Source organism: Dermacentor andersoni, chromosome 3, assembly GCF_023375885.2.
Source record: "Dermacentor andersoni chromosome 3, qqDerAnde1_hic_scaffold, whole genome shotgun sequence".
NCBI lineage: Eukaryota > Metazoa > Arthropoda > Arachnida > Ixodida > Ixodidae > Dermacentor > Dermacentor andersoni.
The window spans coordinates 126,597,802-126,622,343 of NC_092816.1; positions in this window are offsets into that span (position 1 = coordinate 126,597,802).

Genomic DNA, 24,542 nt, shown 5'->3' on the forward strand with positions numbered 1-24,542 from the left:
TTGGGGATAAGAGTTAATGGGAATACCTTAGCAACTTGCGATTCGCTGATGATATTGCCTTACTTAGTAACTCAGGGGACCAATTGCAATGCATGCTTTCTGACTTGGAGAGGCAAAGCAGAAGGGTGGGTCTAAAAAATTAATCTGCAGAAAACTGAAGCAACGTTTAACAGTCTCGGTAGAACAGCCATAGGTAGCGAGGCACTGGAAGTGGTCAGGGACTATATCTACTTAGGGCAGGTAGTGACCGCGGATCCCGATCATGAGACTGAAATAATCAGAAGAATAAAAATGAGCTGAGGTGCATTTGGCAGGCAGTCTCAGATCATGAAGAGCAAGTTGCCATTATCCCTCAAGAGAAATGTGCATAACAGCTGTGTCATACCAGTACTAACGTACGAGGCAGAAACCTGGAGGCTTACGAAAAGGGTACAACTTAAACTGAGGACGACGCAACGAGCTATGGAAAGAATAATGATGGGTGTAACGCTAAGGGATAGGAAAAGAGCAGATTGGGTGAGGGAACAAACGCGAGTTAATGACATCTTAGTTGAAATCAAGGAAAAGAAATGGGCATGGGCAGGACATGTAATGAGGAGGGAAGATAACCGAGGGTCATTAAGGTCTACAGACTGAATTCCAAGGCAAGGGAAGCGTAGCAGGGGACCGCAGAAAGTTAGGTGGGCGGATGAGATTAAGAAGGTTGCAGGGTCATGGTCACAATTATAACATGGTCACAATTATAACATGACCGGGGTAATGGGAGAAGTATGGGAGAGGCCTTTTCCCTGCAGAGGGCGTAACCAGGCTGATGAATATATATATATATATATATATATATATATATATATATATATATATATATATATATATATATATATATATATATATATATATATATATATAAGTTTGGTGAGCCAAATAACCCACCACCTTTATTTATCTGTTTATATCAGTACAAAGACGCTGAAAATACTGTATTATGTTCGATGGTTACACTTTGTGACGTCATTCTGTTGTAAACAGAAGTTCATTTGTATTTCTTTCTTTTCTGATACATATTTTTATTCATATCGTCATTCATCAATGAATTATTTTTATTGCAATAAATGTATCTTTCCTTGTAGCACGTAATGGGCACGTGGCGAGGTTTTACACAAGTGCGTTGTCACTTGTATTTTGTAGTGATGAAAATAAACCTTTTAAATGAGTAAGCATTTCATTGGTGGACCTACGACAAAGCCGTCCCTCCGTGCCTGTAGATAGTGCCTGTAGAATTGAGCGAATTCACCTTAGTGCTGCCTCTCGCTTCAAAGTCAATGAAGAGGAGAGAACACAACACTCACGGAGTTCTCAGCACACGCCTCAGACTGCCACTTTCGCAGATCCCTTTCAAGATACGGGCCCCCATGTTTCTCTTCAATGCTGAGTAAGCGTCGAGAACACAGCGCGGGAAGCTATCAACAGTAGGTATTCTTTGTCGGCATCGTAGATCACTTTCAAAGTGTGGCCCCGTAGCTGTGTCAAACGAAGCCTCACAACTTCGAATATCGGAACACCAGGGGAGTTCCTTACAAGTTAGGTACAGCCCTATCATGAAAAAAACTTTGAGCGCAGTGTTAAAGACATCTACATTACCAAGTGCATTAGCATCGAGGCGTCACAAACATCCCAAGAGGGTGATAGTTATCAATTGTTATTTTTCGCTTCTGGTGTTGCTGTTTCAGATTAACTGGCCTTCTTAAGCCCCACACATCCCAGCAATAATGTCAGAAATTCTTCTATGTCGTCAAATAACTTCTATCCACTAGGAAACATGATTCAAATAAACCAATACTGCATATCCCAGACACATCCCTGACATCAGTGTTTGAACAAAAATGATGGTTGCGCTTTTTTAACGCCAAAACAATATATACGTGCCATTGTGGGAAAATGCGTTTTGGTCGGAAGCGGCGTGACCGATCGATGGTACTAAAATGGTCGACGGCGCAAAGCGTAAAAACACGTCAAAAATGCTCGGATTGACGTTGTAATTGTCAAGGATGCCCCTGTAAAGAAAGTAAACTTATGGCTTCGAAAACAAAATCTCCTCAATTTTGGCCTGGGTGGGAATCCAACCAGAGCTTGCGGGGTCTGAGACGAGCAGGCTTCCCCGACACCGAGGCGCCTCAACCGTTCTGGCTGCCTGAAGGTGCGCAGCTGTGCCTGGTGATCCCTCGGAGCAAAGGATGCTTCACCTGCAGGCATGCAGCTGTCACGGTGCCTGATCACGGCTCATCGTTCCCTCAAGGTGACTCAATCAGCGTCACCTGAGCATTACGAACAGGCAGACATGTTCGAGATCGTCTTTTCGAACGCCCGGAAATGACAGCTCACTTCAAGCTTTTTTCAAGCTTCAAGCTTTTTCTTCATATCCAAAAAAATAAGCTATACCCCTCGTACAGTTCTTCTAGAGGTGTTCAATATTGCCTCCGGTCACAAAGTATAAGAACACCAAAAATTAGAACTACCTATGGTCGGCAGCATATTCTGCATCAAATACCCAGTCTGCTTAATAAACTTGGCAGCATTTTAGACCTAAATAAACAAATTTCCAAAAATAGGTTTAAACAAATTCTTCTTGAAAATTGCATTGGATAGGCTTAATTACTGTTTAAGTGTTGATTACAACCTCCATGTGTATTGACTTTTTTATCTTACTCAATGTACACTGTGTTTTATTTCTTAGCACACATTGTTTTTTTTTTTTGCTGCTTGTTACAATATATGAATGTCGATCTGCTTGTTTTCCTTACTCTGTTATATTTTTTTGTTTTTTTATAACTAGAGACAATTTAGATTGTTCTATGATTATCTTTTGTCTGCTTATGCCTGCTTGCTGAACTGTATCTCGGAGCAAAACCCTCTGTCAGGCTGTATAGCCTTTTGCTTTTGCTTCGATTTCTGTTGATGTACAGAAAGAAATCAATAAATAAACCTCTAACCTCAAGACAACAACGTTGCGATGCGACTACCGCGAAGGCCAGTCTGCCCATCCTGACAGATTGACCGTCACGAGGGAGTCACTGATTGTTGAAAGGGTGCCTTAAAAGGACTCCCGGGGAAAGGACGTCAACGCGGGTTCACAGTTTGCCACATGGTTGCCTCATATTGTGCAACGTTGGAAACAAGAAAGCCGGCAAAACGGCGGGAGGTTGGATAAAAGAAAGCCAGCAAACCGGTGGAACGTTGGAGACACGAGAGCCAGCAAAACGATAGGAGAAAAGACAGCCGGCAATACGGTCAGGCATTGGGGAAAGGAGGTTATGAATGGTTCGCCGTTTGCGATTGGCCACTGAATTTCTTCGTCGAGTGAAAGAGGGAAAGAAACGGCATAAAAAGTGGACCTGAACTCGGGGGGGGGGGGGGAGGGGGGTTGCTCAGACATGCAAATATTTTAGCATGTAGAGTGCTCCGAGGGATGGAGCGGTGTTTGTAAAACTCTATCATTTACGTTTGAACATGAACCTTTTGTGATCTCTTGAATGCCGCTCGAGAAATTTCCTTCTCACGGCACGTGGCACGACACCATCCATGGAACATTCGTGGCCGCCCGGACCTTTGACTTCAGAACAGCGCCTAGTGCGTACGTCATTGCACATGTCACGTCGCAGGAATCTGGCTGACTAAAGGTCGGGTCTGTTTCACGAAATGGAATGTAATGCTTGCGCATTCTTACACGTATGTATTCTTAAGTGTCTCGGCTGAATTTTTCCCCGTAATAATTGCCTATCGTGTCATAAAATAAACAAATGAGTCCCTCGTCCATAATTTTTGCTTCGAAACAAAGAGCTTTTGTAGTGTATAACGTTTCTTCACACGTTTATTAGCCCTGATTCCACACATGCAAAAACCGTTACGGTTGTTTGAATCATTCGTTGGACCTTTTGTAAAGCCCCAGAAACGCCTAAGGGTTGCGATTACTTCATAAAGCTCATTACAAAGGTTCAAGCATCACATTTCTACTCCAAGAAAAACAACCCCCGTTCGGTGGTACAGAAAATCTAACAATCTTTCGTACGCGACTCTCTTGCGTGATTATCGTAAGAACATGCCTGTTCTTGTCATTTGCGCGCGGCACTGTAACTTGTAGTCTCAAACAAGACATGATTTGCAATAATGAAGACTTTTGATTTCGGTCATTCAAAAGCAGCAACACGCGCCAACATATCAGGCGCATTCGTGCAGCACAGATGATGATGTAAATTTACTTCTAACAGATGTATACGCAAAAAAAAAGAATTGTTGCTACTCCGTAACGAGCGCCTGCACATAGCGCATCAGAAATTTGTGAAACGCTGTAAATAGTTCATAAAACCACGAAAAGTACTTACCATAGTACTTCTCCACGAAGTCATGGTCATGACGCTTTCCGGGACTCCCGACGTACTGTTTCATGTTGGCGAGCTTCCGTAGAGCAACTCTCCGTGGCTTCCCTTTGATCCACGTTGACGACATCACGGCCACGCGGAAAGCGTTTCGGATCTTGTTCACCGTCCTGTTAGCCTCTTTTATCGCAGCTGGCTTGATCACTGCTCACCAAACGAGAATGCGAGCGTCCTTTTGATGAGAACCGTTGTTGCCGGAGTCAACTCAGCTTTTTTTTTTTTTTTTTACGTTACCTCCTATCTGGGCTCTTTTGCAAAGCAAGAAGGAAAAAAATATAACCAGTAAAAAGAACTGATACTGCGCTTCGGATGGTGATGCACATGACTTCTGCACCAATAAATTAGTGGTATTCTGTCCCGAAAGAAAGTGCATGGCATCGCAAAATTAACTACAGATCAACGTTTCTCTTGACAAGCTACTTTGCATCGTACGCTGGGCACCCTCGCTTTACACGAGGGAAGGAAAGTTCCGAAGCAATTTTAGAACGCCTCCTTGAATGCTTATTTCACCGTGACAAGATTCTTCACGTTGTGGGACGTGTGGACGAAACTCTCAACGCAATCGTCCATTCTAACAAGTTCAGCCATCGCTAAACAAAATCCTATTAGAGCCGCAGCCTCTACACCGAGCACCACTTTGGTTCCTTAACGTGTAGGCGCACCATCTAGTGACAAAAAAATAAAACACAAGTTTAGAGGGCGCTTAAGCTTCGCCTTTAAGAGATAAACGTGACGGCATTCAAATATTCCTGACCGCTTCTCACGTTTCCCGGCAACTGGGGCGTGTGTAACCATAATGTTAACCGGGATACGCTGGCCGCGAACGCTATCTACAAAGGCGCGCTTTGTGGTAGAAATGCGACCTCGTGCGCGGGTCGCGATGCGTTGGGGGTGACCGCCAGCCAGATATATTGCAGGGAACCGGCCGCGCCGCTCTATGGCGCCCAATACATCCAACCGCTCGCTTGTGCGCGCAAATAGCGGACGCCGGGGCCGATCTGTGAATTGTAGAAACGCTGGAAAAAGGGTTTCGTTGATTTTTCGCGTATAAGAATTTTCTCTCGCAGTCAAATTATAATCCGAGAGCTATCATGCCTGTAGGTTGTGTGTAACTTGTAGTTCACGAAATCTTAACGCAGTTTAGCTTGAGAAATTCTATTCGCTCTGTAAATAACTTGCGTCACCAGGATAATTTCGGGCCAGGCATCGGTATGCGTCGTTCGAAAATATTCGAAAACACCGGGTTCTCTGCGACACGAGCTCTTTAACGCTGCCGCGTTAAAACACAGACGCAATTGAACCACGAGCTGTCGGCGTCACAAGTTCCCAGTTATTACGTGAAATGGAATGTCAAAATGTTGTGTACAAATGAACGTTTTTTTTTTTCGCCAATCTATCGTCATCCTACAATTAGTAGATCGTTCCCAAACTACAAACAAAAAGCTCCGTACCATTCCACTTTGTGAAGAAGAATGACCAGAGACGCTGTGTATGTGGCCCCTTAATGACGAACTGCGCTTTCAGTGCATGTCGGCCCGGCATTGCACTATCTTCAGGATCGACGCACGTAATGACGTCTTATTCTAGTAGAGCCGTGTCAATCACGGCGCGTACTCGTTGGCACGAACGTAGGTGGCGTCTGACGTGGAGGCCGGAGGAGAAGGCTCGAGATTTGTGTCGACACACGAACACGATCTTGGGGGAACAAGCCCTTAACAGCTTCGTTGCAGAAATGATGACGTGACCTCGCTTCAGAGCGCCTGTTCATTGGTCTCTCTCGCGCCTCGATGTTGCACTCTTTCTCCGAGTGGCGTAACCCAGACGTAACCGACCGAGCGAACCGTTTCCAAAGCTAACCGTTTCATAATACAGCACCTCGTTTAGTATGAGAGGACATTGCGCTAGCGCGTAAATAAGGACACGGGCAGGGACAGGAAAAAAGACGCGACGAACGCTGGCATCAACTGGCTTCATTCTCAGGAGGACGCAAATATATATACAAATAGACGCGTGCTACATAAGCAATCTCTGAAGCGCATTCTCAATGGCACTTTTTGTGCAAGAATATTATTTATTTTGCCGTCAAATATACGTAAGGTTTGCTGACGCAGGCCTGGCTTTCCTGATGAATAAGGAAGGCCTCGAGTATTACACGCTCTCTCTGATCTGTGCTAGAAGTAATCGCTTGAGTCTTATGAAAGAGCGGCATGCATTCATTCTCACAGCACTTGCAATGTGCTGCCAAGCGCCCAGATCTCGATGGTGCCTTGACAAGCAGCTTGTGCTCAATTAGATGAACGTTGATACACCGGCCAATTTCGCCGATGTAGCAACTTCCGCATAACAGCGGCCTTCTGTAAACTACCTTTGTACTGCACTCCACATAAGGCAGTTCATGTTTAATTGGGCAGGGTGGTTTTCTGCAAGTGGTGCCACTGACAACTTCGCAATATTTGCCGAGTTTATCCGGTGCCGTGAAAACAACTAGGACATTGCCTTTCTCCGCCACTCTTTTCAGGCGGCGTGTCAGCTGGTGAATGATGGACAGTGCCACGCATCTAGCCCGCTCATGAGCTTGTCGCTCAATCGTCAACGCCTGATTACCAGCTTTAACCACTTCTGTCAGGCCTTCAGCCACGGAGGCCACAAGTTCTTTAGGGAACCCTGCCTTTGTCAAGCGATCTGCCTATATATGTACACTTTCATGAACCTTGTGGGCGCATGACATGTCCAGCGCAGTGCGTAATCATGTCTTGGCGATCCCTTTCTTTCTTAATTTGGAGTGGGCCGAAGCAAAACTCAGTACACCTTTTTTCGACCTTGGGTGGTACATATAACAAACGCGCGAGTCGCTGAAGAAAAGCCGACCATCCAAGAACTGCAGGCTACCCTCGCTGTTAAGTTCATGGGTGAAGGTCAGAGGTTGAGCGCATGACCTAAAAACAGCTAACGTTGTCTAGACTACTGCCTCGTTCCCAACACCTTGACCAATGTGCACGACAACCACAATATCATCGACGTACTTAATTTTTTTTAATTTGGTTGTCTTTAAGGCACGTTTGAATACGTCTGTCCAAACTAGCTAAAAACATTTCATTCAGAACGCGTTCGATGCATGAGCCTATGCACCCTCCCTCGCGTTGGATAGTTTTTTCAAGGGTTTTTTCATGTTCCTGTCCGTGTCCTTTTTTACGCGCTAGTGCAATGTCCCCTAGTACGAATAACCACCAACTAGCCCAGCTTTCTGCCTTAAAAACCTGGTTTAGCTGGTTTGCTTTTCCCAGGCGGGTTAAACACCAGAAAATAGGAAAACAACAATGCCCATTTCCTCTCACTCGGGCTACTCCAGCTCGACGTGCGTCGGTCTCTAGTGCAGGAACTATTCGCGCAACGCAACGGTTAACGTTAGTGGCCAAACACAGCTGAATCTTCAGCTGCTTTTGAGGCGAAAGCGCGAAATGGCCCCTTGAGCGAAAGAGCCGACTTGTCTGTAGCAGCGAAATGGCAGGTAAATTCCTATTCGCTGCGACACCACGTGACGAGCGCGTCTCGATGGAGTAGACCAGGCAAATGGGTGGAGTTGAGTTGAGTTGAGTTTAATGGCACATAAGCAGCTTAGGCTATCATGCGCCAAACACTAGGCAAGGATTCTTTCAATAAGTTGGGACACCTCAGTGAGTCCTTGTCTGGGCAAGAGCCCGGAGAGTCCCAACAAGTTAACTAAGGACCTCGGCCTTCTTCTCAGGGATGAGAAGGTGGATGAGGTGTTCTGTAATATGTAGTTAAGCACTCTGCGAAGTTTTAAAGTTTTATGAGAACTCCTGCTTCTGTTAAAAAGCTAAAAACACATGATACTTCAACAAGCTTATCTTCTCCTAAAATCAAAGCTGGGTGAAAAGGGATATGTTCTTTGTAAAATATGGTAAAAAACTTCTTCCTCAGTGGTTCAAGTTTTCTGCATGAAAATAGGATATGGTTCACTGTTAGTTCATCTCCACATAGTTCACAGTGGGGTTTGTCTTGCTTTGTTAGAATGAAGTTGTGTGTTAGGTGTGTGTGTCCTATGCGACGACGGCAAAGAATCACTTCTTTGAAACGTTCCTGGTGTGTGCAAGATTTCCATTCGCCTAAGACGGGTTTTAACAGGTGTAATTTGTTCTTTACTTCATTGTTGCAAGCAGACTGCTATTGTTTCCTTAGTTTATAATGTATTAATTCCATGCAGTCGTTAGGAGGTATCTTTACTTTTGTGATTTCTTTGTGCCAGGCCTGTGCTGCGCATGCGTCTGCTCGCTCATTGCCACTAATTCCGACGTGGCTCGGAACCCAGCATAATTTAATGTTCAATCCTTGTGTGGTGGCTTTTATTAAATTGTGTATAATGTCTCCTAATAATGGTGTGACTGCATTTTTGGCATAAAGAGCTGTGAGTGCACTTAGGAGTCTGTGTATATGATACTATTGGCGAGGTTCTCCTTTACTATTTTCTCTATTGCTATAGCAATGGCGTAACATTCAGCAGTGAAAATGGATGTGCACTGCGGAAGTCTTACTGTTTCTTCCCAGTTCCCTTGGACGACCGCACTACCAACATGGTCCTTCGTTTTCCAACCATCTGTATAAAAATTTGTGAAACTGCTTATCTTTCTTTTAGTGCTAGGAATTACTGAATAATGTGTTGTGGCGGAATTTGTGCTTTACGGAACTGTGTTAAAGTAAGATCGGAAGCTGTCGGAAAGATGAACCATGGGGGTAGTGGATTTTGTCTGTGGGTAATGCCAGGTGAAGTGTCCATTATGCCAAGATTCCGGCACATCTCTTCAAATCGCAGGAGCAGTGGTCTTGTAGTTTGTGGTTTGCTGTTGAAAAGTACTCGTGAAGGGCATTTTGTTACAGGTAGGTAGCAAATGTGTTTTGGTAGAGATTGTATCTTAAGAATATATGCACAGGTTAGAGCGCCTCTTCTAGTTTCTAGTGGGGGTTCGTTTGTTTCTACGTAAAGGCTGGTTATAGGAGACGTTCGGTATGCACCACATGAAATACGCAAGCCTGAGTTATGTACTGGGTCTAATTTTTTAGATATGTCGGTCTTGCTGAGCCATACACTATGCACCCATAATCTATGGAGGAACGCACTAAATAACGATAAATGTGTAGAAGAGATGTTCTATCAGAACCCCAATGTTTATATGACAGTACTTTGAGTATATTTAGTGACTGGGAAGCTTTCTTCTTGAGGGTGGTTATGTGTGGTAGGAATGTGAGCTTTTTGTCAAAAGTTATGCCTCAAAATTTCTGTTCATTCTTCACTGGAAGTACGGTTTCATTTAGGTGTAGGGTGGGGTCAACCTGTAGGCCTCTTTTGAGTGAGAAGAGGACAGGAACTGTTATTTGGGGTGAAAATGTAAACCCATTTTCGTCTGCCGAAATCACGAGTTTGCTCAATGTGAGTTGTATCTGTCTCTCGCATGTTGGTAAGCTGGATGATGTGCATGCTATTTGAAGGTCTTCAACATATTGACACGTGTACTTATATTTATCGGGCGACCACGTTTCGCCATCTAACAAATCTTATCGCACAGCGCGGGACGCGCTTGCATGTATCCGAAGTTTCTGGAAAGTTATCGATGCTTCTATCCGCAGTCTGTTGTCGCGGAACCTTGTGTTATCTGATTTATTCGCCTGACGCGAATGGTGTAGAACTTCGTGGAAGGCACGCGGGTCCCAACGATTAGTCTGGAACATTCGACGATTCTGTATAAAAGCCGACGCGCTTGACCCGCTGATCAGATTTTCGACGATCGCCGACCGTGTTCGCCGCTATCGTTGTTCTATAAGTGTAGCCTCTTTTGTGGGCACAGGTTCGCCCAATAAAGGTTAGTTTTGTGTTCCACAGTATTGCTACTGTGTTCTTTGTCGTCACGACCACGTGACATCTGGTGGAGGTGCTTTTCGTCCATGTACCGGACGCCCCCGACAAGCTGTGATCCAAGCCCGGACAGCAAAGAGAGCACCAACGTAGTTTTGGACCAGCGAGCAAGCCGTCGTCTACAACAGCTGCCCCCGGAGCACGGACTTCTACCTGAAAAGCCCAAGAAGATTGTGGCCAAGACAACCACAATGGCTGCCCCAGTGTCACCCATCGTACTTCAACAACCCAGGGAGCCTCCTACCTTCCGTGGAGCTACGTCAGAGGATCCTAAAACCTGGCTCGAAACCTTCGAAAGGATCTCGACCTTCAATAACTGGACCTCTGAGGATAAGCTACGACACGTGTACTTCTCCTTGGAAGATGCCGCGAGGACTTGGTTCGAAAACCGGGAGTCCACCCTAGCAACATGGGACCTATTCCGCAGTAACTTCCTGAGGACGTTCACGAGCGTTGTCCGAAAAGAAAGGGCCGAAGTTCTACTGGAAACCCGAGGCCAACTACCCAATGAGACCATCGCCATCTTCACAGAAGAGATGACCCGTCTTTTCCGGCACGCCGACCCGGAAATGTCCGAAGAGAAAAAAGTGCGTTTCTTGATGCGAGGCGTAAAGGAGGAACTTTTCGCCGGAATGGTAAGAAGCCCACCGAAGACCGTCGACGAGTTTCTTCGTGAGGCGTCGAGCATCGAGAAGACACTGGAATTGCGGAACCGGCAATTCGACCGCCGCACCAAGCCAACAAGCTACGCCGGAATTCAATCACTGGCCACGGACGATCTGTGTGAGACCATCAGGGCCATTGTGCGCGAAGAACTGCGCAAGGTCTTGCCATCGTCGCAGCCTCAAGTGGCCTCGATCGCCGACATCGTGCAAGAAGAGGTGCACCGATCGCTTGGAGTTCCTGAGGTGCAACCACAAGTTCCGCAGCCTCAGCCAGAAGCGATGACTTACGCCGCCGTCGCACGCCGTCAAGGTCCCCCTCCGCGACCGCGCCAGGGCCCTGCAACGCCCCAATTCCGTCGTCCGCCGCCGCCGCCAGTACGACCACCCATCGCCCAGCGCACCTACGCGAGGAAGACGGACATTTGGCGCACCCCCGACCACCGCCCGCTCTGCTACCACTGCGGCGAAGCCGGCCATGTTTACCGCCGATGCCCATACCGCGAGCTGGGATTGCGAGGCTTCGCCGTCAACGCTCAGCGCCCGAGGGAAGTTGAACGCCCTCGTGATATCGCCGACTACCTCGCCGCTACTCAGTGGAGCCCTCGACGACCGTCCCGTTCGCCGTCACCAGGCCGCTACCTGTCGCCACAGCGCCGACCATACACTGGCCCAGCCTGGGGCCGGTCCGTCAGCCCATATCCGGAAAACTAAAAGCAGCAACCGATGGAGGTGCGGTTGCTGTTCGTCGAACTGACGAAGATCCTCCGCCGCCGACGAAGACGCCGAAAAGACTACCTCGACGACATAACAACGACGTCACACCGCCGTCCCGACGAAGTCTGGCAGGAAAGAACACGCCGACGAAAGACCACTTGACGATGCCACGTACCAACCACAGGTCAACTCGACGCAGCCGTGATCCGACGCTGAGGCCTAACTGTAACGCAAGACAAAGAACCACCGACCTCGACGTGCTTCTCGACGGCCACGCAGTTACCGCCTTAGTAGACACAGGAGCCGATTACTCCGTCATGAGTGGACCCATCGCAGCCCAATTGAAGAAAGTTAAGACTGCATGGGAAGGCCCGTTAATTCGGACCGCTGGAGGACACCTCATCGCGCCGAGTGGAATCTGCACGGCAAGAATTACCATTCATGACCGGACTTACCCTGCCACCTTCGTTATCCTGCAAGAGTGTTCACGAGACGTCATTCTCGGCATGGACTTCCTGAACCAACACGGCGCAATCATCGACCTGAAGTCGAAGTCAATAACGCTGTCGGAAGATCAAGCGATACCACCGGAGAGCCCTCGTAGTCACCACGCCTTGACTGTGCTCGAAGATCAAGTGAGCATCCCGCCTCGCTCCAGCATTGTTATTTCGGTCGGCACCGAAACACCCACTGACGTAGAAGGCGTCATCGAAGGTGACCAACGTTTGCTGCTCGACCGTGAAATTTGCGTCGCAAGAGGGATCGCTCGACTGCACGGAGGAAACACGAAAGTGTTGCTGACAAACTTCAGCCACGAGTTCAAGCACATCAACAAGGGCACGGCGATCGAATACATCGAGGAAATTCAGGAAACCAGCGATGCCTTTGTCATCTCGGATTCTGTTGCATCTACCCCGACGACCGTGGTTCCCGAGCCAGACTTCGACATAAATCCAAGTCTCCCCGTGATTAAGCAGCAACAGCTCAGAAGTCTGCTTCGACGATACAAAGACTGCTTTTCGACGTCATCGAGGATTCGACAAACACCAGTCGCAAAGCATCGCATAATAACCGAAGAGTGCGCTCGACCACTACGCCAGAGCCCTTACCAAGTTTCGACGCGAGAACGCGAAGCTATACGACAACAAGTCGATGAAATGCTGCGCGACGACATCATCCAGCCGTCGAAAAGCCCGTGGGCGTCTCCGGTTGTTTTAGTGAAGAAAAAGGACGGAACCCTACGTTTCTGCATCGATTATCGTCGACTGAACAAAATCGCGAAGAAAGACGTATACCCCCTCCCACGGATAGACGACGCATTGGATCGGCTCTGCAATGCTAAATACTTCTCATCGATGGACCTCAAGTCTGGCTACTGGCAAATAGAAGTCGACGAAAGGGATCGCGAAAAGACCGCCTTCATCACGCCAGACGGCCTCTATGAATTCAAGGTTATGCCATTTGGACTGTGCTCGGCGCCTGCAACGTTCCAGCGCGTGATGGACACGGTGTTAGCAGGATTGAAGTGGCAGACGTGTCTTGTTTACTTGGATGACGTCGTTGTCTTCGCCGGAAATTTCGACGATCACCTTAAGCCGCTTGCAACGGTATTAGAGGCCATCAAGTCGTCAGGGCTCACTCTGAAGTCGGAAAAGTGTCGCTTCGCTTACGATGAGCTTCTATTCCTAGGCCACGTCATCAGCAAATCTGGAGTACGCCCTGACCCGCAGAAGACAGCTGCCATCGCAAAGTTCCCGCAGCCAACCGACAAGAAGGCAGTGCGCAGATTCCTTGGCATGTGTGCCTACTATAGGCGCTTTGTCAAGGACTTTTCACGTATCGCTGAGCCACTGACACAGCTAACTAAATGTGACGTCGAGTTCAAGTGGGAAACGCCGCAGGCCGACGCATTTCAAGAACTGAAACGACGCATGCAGTCGCCGCCCGTACTTGCGCACTTCGACGAGCACGCCGATACCGAAATCCACACTGACGCCAGTAGCCTAGGCCTCGGTGCCGTGCTAGTCCAGAGAAAAGATCGTCATGAACACGTGATAGCTTACGCTAGCCGGTCGTTGTCAAAAGCGGAAGGCAATTATTCTACGACTGAAAAGGAATGCCTCGCTATCATTTGGGCTACAGCAAAATTCCGCCCTTACCTCTATGGCAGGCCATTCAAAGTCGTCAGCGACCATCACGCGTTGTGTTGGTTAGCTAACTTAAAGGACCCTTCAGGACGGCTGGCCCGGTGGAGCCTCAGACTACAAGAATATGACGTCACGGTAATATACAAGTCCGGAAGAAAACACTCCGACGCCGACTGCTTATCACGTGCCCCCATCGATCCCCCGCCGCAAGACGACGAGGACGACGACGCCTTCCTTGGAATAATAAGCGCGGAAGACTTCACTAAGCAGCAGCGAGCAGACCCGGAGTTAAAAGGCCTCGTCGAATACTTGGAAGGGAACACCGACGTTGTCCCTAGGGCATTTAAGCGCGGGTTGTCTTCGTTCACGCTACATAACAACCTGCTGGTGAAGAAGAACTTCTCACCAGTCCGCGCCAGCTACTTTCTTGTTGTACCGTCAGCGCTGCGTCCAGAAGTACTGCACGCCTTACACGACGATCCTACCGCTGGGCACCTAGGATTCTCCCGGACGCTGTCGAGGATACAGGAAAGGTATTACTGGCCGCGTCTGACCGACGACGTCGCTCGTTACGTCAAGACATGCCGAGACTGTCAACGACGCAAGACACCGCCGACAAAGCCATCAGGGTTACTACAGCCGATCGAACCTCCTCGTCGACCATTCCAGCAGATTGGGATGGATTAGTTGGGGCCGTTTCCGACGTCAACATCCGGGAATAAGTGGATCGTCGTGGCGACGGACTATCTCACCCGCTTTGCTGAAACTAAAGCTCTACCGAAAGGCAGCGCAGCCGAAGTGGCGAAATTTTTCGTCGAGAACATCCTGCTGCGACATGGTGCCCCAGAAATCCTCATCACCGACAGAGGAACGGCTTTTACAGCAGAGCTCACCCAAGCCATTCTGCAGTACAGCCAGACAAGTCACAGGAGGACAACTGCCTACCATCCGCAGACGAATGGTCTCACGGAGCGCCTGAACAAGACCCTCGCCGACATGCTAGCAATGTACGTCGACGTCGAACACAAGACCTGGGATGCCGTCCTGCCGTACGTAACATTCGCTTACAACACGGCGGTGCAAGAAACAACACAGATCACGCCGTTTAAGCTGGTTTACGGCAGGAATCCGACGACGACGCTCGACGCCATGCTGCCGCACGTCACTGACGAGGAAAATCTTGATGTCGCTAGCTATCTCCAGCGCGCCGAAGAAGCCCGACAGCTCGCCCGCCTGCGGATCAAGAACAAGCAGAGGACCGACAGCCGACACTACAACCTCCGACGACGCTTTGTCGAGTACCAGCCCGGTGACCGTGTTTGGGTTTGGACCCCTATACGCCGACGAGGACTGAGCGAGAAGCTCTTGCGTCGCTATTTCGGACCGTACAAGATCATCCGACGTATTAGCGCACTGGACTATGAGGTCGTGCCAGACGGCATTTCGCTGTCACAGCGACGCCGCTCACGACCTGAAGTTGTCCACGTCGTGCGACTCAAGCCGTACCACCAGCGTTGACGAACTTTGGGACTTCGCGTAACTGACCTTTGGACTTGGTTTCTTTTCGTTGTTTTGTTAATTATGTTTAATAAGTGTCCTTTTGTGTTTCGCTCTTATATTTGTAGCATCGGGACGATGCTTTTTAAGAGGGGGGTATTGACACGTGTACTTATATTTATCGGGCGACCACGTTTCGCCATCTAACAAATCTTATCGCACAGCGCGGGACGCGCTTGCATGTATCCGAAGTTTCTGGAAAGTTATCGATGCTTCTATCCGCAGTCTGTTGTCGCGGAACCTTGTGTTATCTGATTTATTCGCCTGACGCGAATGGTGTAGAACTTCGTGGAAGGCACGCGGGTCCCAACGATTAGTCTGGAACATTCGACGATTCTGTATAAAAGCCGACGCGCTTGACCCGCTGATCAGATTTTCGACGATCGCCGACCGTGTTCGCCGCTATCGTTGTTCTATAAGTGTAGCCTCTTTTGTGGGCACAGGTTCGCCCAATAAAAGTTAGTTTTGTGTTCCACAGTATTGCTACTGTGTTCTTTGTCGTCACGACCACGTGACATAATAATACATAATACTTAATACATAATGGACCTAGGAATTATTTTTGCTATGGAGTTCATTTTTACTATGAAGAGTGTCGTACTTAAAATACAACCCTGCGGTACTCCATTCTCCTGGACGAATTTCTTCGACAGGGTTGCACCAAGGCGTACATGAAATGAACGGTCGGAGATGAAATCTTTCAGGCAGTTCAGCATCCTACCACGAATACCAAGTTCTGCTAGGCCGCGGAGAATACCAAACCTCCAGGTGGTATCGTAAGCCTTATCGATATCGAAGAAGACTGCTAAACAGTGTTGCTTGTGTACGAATGCTTTTCGGACTGTGTTTTCTAGGCGGACGAGATTTATTTATTTATTTATTTATTTATTTATTTATTTATTTATTAGTATTACCCTCAGGGCCAGAGGCATTACAGGGGGGAGTGGAACATAAAAAAAGACACTCTACAGGTTTTTCTTCTGCTAATACAATGTTAGCTGAAACGTGAAGCAACAAAAATTCAAGCAATTGACCGATAACAAATATAATTACATAGTTGGTTAGTTACATTGCAATACACTTCTGTTTAAAACATTATGAAACTGGGAATATTGGACAGTGGACGTGACTGCTCCCGGACGGTGGTTCCAGTCCTGTGAGGTGCGGGGTACAAATGATTGATAACATGTTTGAGTTAAGCACGACATTATTCCGACCTTTTGTGCATGATCAAAACGAGGGGAAATGTATGATGGAGGAAGAATAAGGTCGTTGTGTAGGGCGGGACTGTAGTATATCTTGTGGAAGAGACATAGGCGGGAAAACTTGCGGCGGCAGGCGAGTGACGCAAGCTGTAGGGACTCTTTCATTAAAGTGATACTGGCAGTACGACTGTAGTTTCCTAGAATGAAGCGGACAGAGTTATTTTGGACAAGCTCGAGGGCAGAGGGTAATATAGCAGTGCTGGGGTCCCAGATTGAAGAGGCATATACGAGTTTACTTCGGACTAAAGATTTGTAAAGGAGGAGTTTTAAAGAAACAGGAGCAGATGAAAAATTGCGCCGGAGGTAACCTAACGAGCGGTTTGCATTGCTAATTAGTTTGCTAATATGAAGAGACCAGGAAAGAGAGGAAGTTATGTGCACACCCAAGTAGCAATAGGATGTTACGGATTCGAGAGCGGAATTCTCGAGCAAGTAGGAAATGGGGCAAGAAGTTGTACGGGAGATGCGTAATACCTTACATTTTGTAGTGTTGAGTTCCATCAGCCAGACTTTACACCAGTTAGATATACAGTTGGTATCGTTTTGAAGGATCGTAACATCATTTTGGTCAATAATTTCTCGGAAGACTACGCAATCGCCGGCGAATAAGTGAATGTTAGAGGTCACGCATTGCGGCAAGTCATTAATATAAAAGATGATCAGTCGTTGAACACATTTTTTTAAATCCGCACTGGTGGATGTCAAGCAGTTCACGTGATTGAAGAGTGAACGTCAGCCTAACGTTCAGGATACTTTCAAATGATTTTGCCAGACAACTTGTGAGGGCTATAAGCCTACAACTATTAGGTGTGGTTGGTGGTTTTGCAGGTTTCAGGAACGGTACAATCACGGCTTTTTTCCAAGCCTCCGGAATTTTTCCCGATACCCATATTTTATTGAAGAATTGCAGAAGTGCATTCACAGCAGCGTCTGAGAGGTGAGCGAGCATTTCATAATGTATTTCATCAGGGCCGGGTGCCATCTGTTTACCTGCGCACAGTACCTTCTGGATTTCTGAAGTGTGATTAATGTGTTATAGGACTCATTTGTATAGTCACTCGTAGGAAGTTTTTGTTTTTCGGTTGTATGTTTGTGCTTCAGGAACGATTGAGTGTAGTGTAAGGAACTTGAAACATTAGAAAAATGTTCCTCTAGTACGTCTGCCTGTTCCTCTATACTTGTTTGTGTGCCAGGAGCTGTTAAAAACGGCATTGTGAAAGGGGAGAAGCTGCCATTTAATTTATGGACTTGTTCCCACATTTTTTTGGATGTGGTTGAGCTGTTAATAGATGATATGTAGTTCTTCCAGGAAGTTTTCTCAGCATCTCGACGGATGCGGCGTGAGTTGGCTTTTGCCTTTTTAAAGTTCACGAGATTATCATGGGTTGGGTATCTACGGAATACGCCCCACGCTTTGTTTTTTCTTTTTTTTTTTTTTGATTCCCTACATTCCTGCGTGTACCAGATTTTATGATTATGTCGAACCACTCCTGAGGACTGAGGAATAGCTAACCGCGCGGCATTATTATTACAGGTTGTGAACAATTCGTTTTGATCGTCGACATTTACTTTTTTTGAAAAAAACTTTTTCTAGGCTAGCCTGTTCTTGAAGCAGTGCCCAGTTTGCTAAGTGTAGCTTCCACAACGTGGTTAGCTTGGGACTAATTGTGGTGGGTATGATAAGTTAATTTTTACAGGAAGGTGATCACTTCCGTAGGGGTTGTCAACAACATTCCATTTAAAATCTGTAAAAACTGATGGAGAACTAAACGATAAATCTAAGCAGCTCATTTTTAGCCTGAGCTCGGAGAGCAGTATGTGTGCTTTCCTGTATTGAGCAGGTGGACATCATTTGAGAGAATAAAATTTTCTCGGACACGGCCTCTAGTGTCTGTTTGGTCACTCCGCCAAAACGATGAGTGTGCATTAAAATCCCCTACTACTAAATATGGCTCTGGTAGTTGTTTAAGAAGTGCTTTTAAATCATGAAGTGTAACATTTAGGTGTGGTTGCAGGTACACAGTACATATTGTAATTGTTTTAAAATCAAGGATGGTCACTGCTGCAGCTTCATATTTAGTTTCAAGCCTGATTTCATGACTAGCAGCACCATTTTGCACTGCAATCGTGACACCTCCAGAGAGCCTACTCGCTTGCTCTCTGTCGCAACGGAATACTTTGTAAGTTTTTAAAATGTTCTTATGTTGTGATCCTACGTTTGTCTCTTGTAAACATAAAGCCACAGGAGAAAAAGTGTTTAAGATATATTTTATGTCGCTATAGTTTTTGATAAGTCCACGACAATTCCAATGTACCAGGAACGCCATGTTTAGTTATATTGTAGGGGTGTGGCTATAAATAATTAGGTCCCTCGTGTTTGAGGACCTGTTATTGGAGTTCTTTCCTCTTTCTTTCTTTCGAGTGAGTTCTGCCTCCGCGGTTGCGGGGCGGACTGGTAGTTGTCTCCATGGCCTCTCCTGAGGCGCTGAAGCTCCGCGACACCGCGGGTATGTGTGTTTGAGGCCTCTCCCGTTGGAGAGAAACCTCTTGGGCGGCCGACTTTAGGGCCACCCAAGAGATTTAGTACACCTGCTTGCCTGTAGTGCGCCAAGTATTGCGTGAAAGGAAAAAGCCTCCCCGCGACGCCAAGTAACCCTCTCTCTGGAAAGCCTCCGTTTTCGGGAGTTCCTACTCCGCGCAAGCTTATGCCTGCGTTCTAAGTGTAGCATATTAAAACGCACGGAGCGTCCAAACGCACTCTGTTCCCCTCAAGGAGCAGAGAACTCAAAAGACCGTTCAGCGGCGTTCGATTGATTATTAATATTTTGGCATTTACATATCATAAGAAGTGCTTAGTTGTCCTTGGATTTCCTTTCAATGCCTAGCATTGTTTGGCTAGGTGCAAGGGGTGATTTCCTGCTCCGTTCTATTCGCCCTTCCGTTTCGTGACCCAAAAAACCCGCACCGCAGTCAGGGCTTAAACAGGTGGATTTCTCTGAATACACAAACGTCTGTGCAGGCTTACCGCCACCTACTTGGGCGCGCACGAACCTCGGACGCGATGTTTTCTCGGTCAGCACCGCCTTGATGGTTACACATCTTCGCCTATAGTTTGTCCTTGTGGCTTCAAATGGTTTCGCCACCTTGTAAACTAATCATTTTAAAGAAAGTACTGCTTTAGAAATAACTAAATAAACACCATTAAAGTTATCCGACGGCAGGATTCTAACACACGACGTGTCCAACAGATGCGCGACAGTGAAACCGTTATGCAAAGGACGCGCGCAACGACCGACGGCATAAAAGACCTTCAAGGTGGTGTCGGGCTGCTAAGCACGAGGAGGATGGATTGAATACCGGCCACGGCGGCTGTATTTCAATGGGAGCAAAATTCGAAAACACCCTTGTACTTAGATTTAGGTGCACGGTAAAGAACCCCTGGTGGTCCAAATTATTGCGGAGTGCCTCAATACGGCGTGCCACATAATCAGGTCTCGCTTTTGGCACTTAAAACCACGTAACATATAAATGAATTCCACACGGGCAAGCGAGCGCGTTGAGACACTATTTCCGCGTCTCGATTTGGCCTTACCGGGGCACATCTATAATGTATTGGCAACTTTTCTGCCCACAAGGGACGCAAAGATAACGCGAGCAACCAGAGAATTGCATCTGGCACAACAGGGAGGAGCTTCTGAACATGACGCGTTAGAACGAATGCAAACGTGTCGGTGGGCAAATTATACGAGAACAAAAAACAATACAGCATAATTTGTTTCTTTTACCAAACATAAGATTCGTAGTGAGAACGAGCTAACTGGCGAGATCGTCACATCGCGTATGGCACCTTTTGAAGTTTCTTATCTCTCAAATTACTGCAGTGTTGGTTTCAAAAGTACGCTTTAGGCTTGGTAAGTAACGACTACAGAGAATGCTACGCCCTGTATTATTCTCAGTGGGCTCTCTTTTTTATCGGATAGCTAGTCCAAGAAGTGGGAGCACACTGAGGGATGAAAATTTACTTTGACATGAAATGTAGAATAAAAAGCGGCTCTGTTTTTAGGAGGCTTGCCCTCACTACGCTTGTGTAACGAAGACATATGTATGTGGGTACTGCTTTTGCTAGGATACGGGTGATGGACGTAGGGTATTCAAATGCTCCTTTTAAAAACCTTATCAAACTATTGTGATTGTGAACGCCATCGAAAATTTTTCTCCCAGTTTCGCATCAATTGGCAGGCAATAAAATCCTCAGTTCCGCCACAAAGGCGAACCACCAACTGCGATAGCAAATTAGTAGATAGCTGTACAAGTAAGGATCGTAATTTTTGCGGCCGAAGAAACTTGTAAACACTCACTTACTAAGTTAACAATGATAGAATTCGCAAACGTGACAAAACGGGGACGTAGAAAGCAACAGGCACACGGAGACAGCACTGTCTTTGTGTATCTGGTGTATCTGGTGCTCTATCTGGTGCTCTCTAAGTGCCTACCCAGTCGCGCTTGCACGTTCTATCATGGATTCAAACCAACTAGCCCGTCAACGTGTTTTCAGTAAATTAACCAGCACGGTGTCACGTGCTCAAAGGCAAATATGCACACACATCGCTCGATGACAGCGGAAACTGTCTGTGAAACGCTGGAGTGAGGAATCGCGGCAGGAGCCGCGAGATAATTGACCTCCGCGCCTCTGTCGATTCAACGCGTACAGAACGTCGAAATCAAAGCGCATACGAAGCTACCGGCACTACGCGCACTCTGCAATTATCGCAGATCGCTTTCAAGATGAGGCCCGCGCAGGCGCGCACTTAAGCCACGTCGCACACCGCGTAAAGACACACGAGCACCGGCAACGTGTCCCTACGGCGTCTCCCAAAAGCGTCTACTACGGCGTCCGCCATTCGCCTGGCCAGCGCCGTAGTAGACGTCGTGGGGGTGAGGAGGACATTGAGGCACCGTAGCAGCCGCCGGAGAAGAACGCCCCTCCCACCTCCCCTCACCCCCCTGCCGCGCGCGCCACAGAAGAGGGCACGCATCCCGGCAGGAGGCCTTATGGAATGACCGGCCTCGCCGGCTGCAACATTAAAACTACGATAACAAAAATTTACGCATTAAGCGTTTTAGCATGCGGCATCCACATCAAAGTACCAGCTAATTTTTGTGACGTACTTTCGAAAGGGTATGAAGTGCCACGTAGTATGTGGCATGTGTATTTGGAGAAATACGTTCTAAATCAATAACGAAATATTATATGATCTGACCTCAACATATCCAGCAAAAAATATTTTCGAATTAAGCTCGAAATAGGTTTTATAGTTAAACGCTGCGTTAACCTCTCTGCCCTTGTTTTTCACGGACCCGACTATGTCGACGTTGTTCTTTTCAAAGCTGAAATCAATCCCTGGCATGTATTGGTAATGAAATGCAAGGAAAAGTTCATTGTTACGTGTTAACCTATGCTCCGAAAAAGCCCACGTTCCTCGTACACCCGTGGTAGGTCTTGCAGCAGCTGCTTCCGAAGGTAGCCCGCAATTCCTACATTTTAATCGGTAGATGGCGGCGCACAGTTTTTCTGCCTTTGCAGCTTTTAAATATGATGCGGTGTTAATAACAAAGCAAGGAAAGCCATTAGGCGAGTGGCCTACTGCACAAAAATATTGAATGGTTTGGTGTTTCATTATCCGGTAAACCTATGGCTTAGAGCGTGAAGGCGAACCCCTACAACACTGGTATAAGACATATTTGAAAATTTTATTGACGTTTCTGATGCATGAGTACGCTGGCTTTTGTCCCCGTTCAATAGCAATGAAGGTACAATGTACTACGCAGCGAATCCTCTATGCTCCGCGTTAACACTTGCATAGAGGCAGTGGTAACGCTTCCTTTTTCTTACATTAGCTCCCGAAAGCTTAAAGCATTCATCAAGCTAATTTTATGCAAGGACGGAGACGTACCTGTTTGGAGGAATGGACTCACGAGCGCCAACTTCAGGACCCTGTGGACATGGTCGTAGCAAGCGTGGTCAACTCTGCTTCCGCCCACCAGCAAGTTGGGTTGCGTGTAGTTCACCATCTGCCTGAAGACGCTCCAAGCGATTAGGTAACGGAGTCCCTTGTAACTGACCGAAGGGTACCTGATGAGGTTCTCGAGAATGGCGAGCTCGTCCCGCTTATACGCGATGTTATCGTTACCGCGGTAGGTCCTATTCGTGTACATGGAAAACACTTTAATCCATGTTCCTGCAACAAAATACACAGAAGCATGTACCAACAAGTTAGTTGCTGTCAAACGGTAAGTATTCCGCCGAAGTTGGAATATGCGATATTCAAAATGCGTAGTTTCTGCTAACACTGATGGCATCCACCTTTCTATTTTGCGCCGTAGTTTCGAAGCCCCTGTTTTTTATGGTGGTGGACGATCATCCCTGCATGCCTATTAATGACTAAAATGCAAGTCATCTTTACGATCCAGTGATTGTTAAAACGAAACATTACTGTTCTCCCTAGAATCAGCGAAGCCACGCTTGCTGGATTTTCTACATATATACAGCTGTCAGGGCGGCAGTATCAAGAGGCACACTATTTGCAAATGAAAAAAGAAACGAAATAAAAAAGGCTTTGAGAGCGAGGTCATCGTGGCGACATTATTGCCTCTATTTTTATCGGTGTCGTGCGTATTGCGTTGTTGTTGGGTCCGCAAGAAATTGTGTCTCACGGGGAAAATTGTAACTTCAAGAAGGGTACTGTTTATCGAAGTTGATAATGCCCCTCCATAGATGGAACTAATGAGAACTGGGGTTGCTCGTTCGAGTTGAATTCTCGCTCTGAGCCCATACGCCGAAGTTGAGTGAGTCACGAAGAACATTGCTTACCCCTTAAATATTAGGTCGAACGTGATCGTTCAGTTGATGGCGAGGAAATAAATTTAAACCTTGTTCCGCTATTGGACATTCGTAGTCGCAAGTATAAATGTTTTGCATACTAAAGCATTGCGCGTGGTTCCTGTCTCATGTGATATACACATTGATAAGTCATCATACTGCTTCTGTGCTCCGGGTATTGGTAAGTTTACAACATAGTTTTTTTTCAGAATCCGTGGATTCAGGAACACCGCAATAAGATGCGACTCTGCAAAAGTGCGGCCAAGATGGCTAGCCATATCTCTTTTACTATAGCCGAAAATGAATAGACTAATGGTTAATACATAGCATATGAACTTGAGGAAAACAAACACGCCTGCGAACCAACAACGCGCTGGGTAATGAATCCTGCAGCGACACCTTGGACATAGAAGGCGCAGGCCATGTCTATCTCCAAAACTCTGTGTCGGTGCTGCGCTGATGTGAGGTCGGCCAGTGCCGTGTCTGCCGACGTCATACGCACTCCTACATTTTTTCCATATGTCAGAAGCTGCTTTGTTTTTTGAGACGTTCGAACTTTTTAGTGAATAAACAGCATGAATAATTGCTCCAACTGCACGCATATGTCACAAAGTCGTATTTGCGTGCGTATGTGATAGTTACACAGCAGTGACCACAGCTGAAGCATCATCGTGTGCAGTTCGAATGGAAATACAGTCTTGTCAACAACGCTCTGTCTCCTCAGAAGTTTCGTTCCTCCCTTACTTAAGTATAAAAATATTTAGAGAGACGTGTGTGCCTCCACAGACTGTAGTTTCTTTCTTTCCTTTAGTGAAATCGCTTCAAGAGCTTCTACAATGCGTACACGCTCAGAAATATCAAGTGCCTTGCATATAAACAGCAGTGCCTTCGAATAAAAGTGTAACAAACCGGTTACGCACTTTAACGCTAAAGCTCACGTCCTAGGGAAATAAGC